This window comes from Salvelinus sp. IW2-2015, unplaced genomic scaffold, assembly GCF_002910315.2.
Source record: "Salvelinus sp. IW2-2015 unplaced genomic scaffold, ASM291031v2 Un_scaffold1028, whole genome shotgun sequence".
Classification (NCBI taxonomy): Eukaryota; Metazoa; Chordata; class Actinopteri; order Salmoniformes; family Salmonidae; genus Salvelinus; species Salvelinus sp. IW2-2015.
The window spans coordinates 100,994-103,242 of NW_019942694.1; the positions used below are offsets into that span (position 1 = coordinate 100,994).

Below are 2,249 nucleotides of genomic sequence, written 5' to 3' on the forward strand. Positions count from 1 at the left end.
GAGTCTCTTCACCACTATTTGACAGTGGTTTACATTTAAATGGGAATTCTAGCAACACAGTAAGTAAACCGTTATGCAATTGCATAGTTTTTCTTCCATTTAAATGTGCTTGTGATTCCGGTAGCATGCATTAACGTCACACTAATACACASTGACAATTTGAGAATGTTCCCAATAGCCGGTTTGAGGATTTGATATCTGGTTTAGACTGAGGGAGGAGGTGAGGATGGAAGTTGACAGGTATTCCTACAGTCACCCCGTAGCCAGATTTKAAAGCACGATTCTTGAAATAAACAAAGCATTGTTACTACAAAACATACTCACTTGGCAGTGAACCAATGATGTAGATGGAAGACAATCAGAGTGATCTTAGCACGGCAAAGTGACGTTGCCTTCCTCAGCCCTGAAGTACTGTAACCCATGTTCGTAACAGCTCCCAGATTCTGTAGTATTAGTGGATATGACAGGGACTAGTTTAGGAGGGCAGGATACTGTTGTGACCCCTCATATGGAATCCCAGAGCGAATAGGTAGCCTACATCCTGTAGTATTAGTGGATATGACAGGGACTAGTTTAGGAGGGCAGGATACTGTTGTGACCCCTCATATGGAATCCCAGAGAAGATAGGTAGCCTACATCCTGTAGCAATGCCATTTCATAGTAACATCATTCTCATGGGACCTGTCTCCCTGAACAACACCTTGAACCTCTGTGATCTAATGGCAATAGGGGAAACTGAGTGTACTATTGAAACCGAGACTGTTAGTACATGCTACAAAAATATTTTACTGGCCAATTGTTCCTTGTCTTGCAGCTAGATTGTGAGTGATTTCCCATTCTATATTCTTCACAGYGATTTGAATGTTCCTGGTCTAAAAAACACTGCAGAATATTTTTGCCAGCCTGCACATTTCCTGTCATGCAAATGGRCCTCCTTGCAAAGGCTATCTATACWTTCACACCCGATGGAAACCAAAAGCACACTCCAATTGTGATTTGTAATCTCTAGTATTGGCACCTGGCTGACCATACCGCTTTATTATGAATGAGTGCAGCGTATTCAATTCTCAAAAGACTTAATTCCATGATMGTCTATGAACATGAAATATTTAGGATGAGCAGGAAGAACGTCAGAAGGCCCCTTTTCAGAGGAAATCCAGCCCTGTGTCTGTTCAGTCTATTGTTATCGTCCAGAACAGCTAGAGAATGTCAATCCTGGAGCACTGAGCGTCGTGTACTGCCTTATCACTGCATTATCACTGTATTCATTGCAGTGTCGCTGCATCATCACTGCATTATTACTGTATTAACGGTGTTGTCGCTGCATAATCACTGCATAATCACTGCATATTCACTGTATTAACAACATGGGCACTGTATTTCCTGCAGTATCACTTATAATCACTGCATTATCACCGCATTATCACTGTATTAACAACAGGTTCACTGTATGTGTTGCATTATCACTGCGCAATCACTACATAATCACTGCATTATCACTGAAGTAACAGCATGGGCACCTTATTCACTGCAGTATCACTGTATAATCACAGCATTATCACTGTATTAACAACATGGTCACTGTATCAGCTGTAGTATCACTGTATACACACTGCATAATCACTACATATTCATTGCGTTATCACTATATTAACAGCATGGTCACTGTATTTTTCTGCATTATCACGGCATAATCACGGCATAATCACATCATTATCATTGTATTAACAACATGGTCACTGTATTCGCTGCAGTATCACTATCATCACTGCATAATCACTACATAATTGCTGCATTATCACTGTATTGACAACACGGTCACTGTGTTCACTGCAATATCACTGTATAATCCCAACATATCACCACATAACCGATGCATGATACTGTATTACCACATGGTCACTGTTTCTCTGCAGTATCCTGTATATTTCACTGCATAATCGCTACATAATCACTGCATGATCACTGTATTAACAACATGGTCACTGTATTCGCTGCAGTATCACTGCATATTCACTGCATTAACTATATTATCATTGTATTCACTGCACTATCATTGCATTCACGTGTTCTTTTCAACTGTGGGAGAACATACTCTGACACATGCTTACCTATGCGTAAACAACTCAGGTTTGACTTAATGTGACATCATGGATCAGCTGGCCGGGTTACTCACCCAGTGGCTGGTTCTCATAATGATCAGCTGGCTGGGTTTCATAATAGATCAGCTGGCTGGTTCTCATAATACA

The 2,249-nt window shown here is 40.7% G+C and overlaps 1 long non-coding RNA gene across 1 annotated transcript in view; it reads left to right on the top strand.

Annotated features, from left to right (window-relative positions):
- LOC139024112 (uncharacterized) overlaps positions 1-2,249 on the top strand; it is a 30,905-nt gene continuing 28,656 nt past the window's right edge. The window contains exon 1 of the long non-coding RNA XR_011475349.1: positions 1-59. This is a non-coding gene — a long non-coding RNA (uncharacterized lncRNA). The remainder of the gene's footprint in view (positions 60-2,249) is intronic.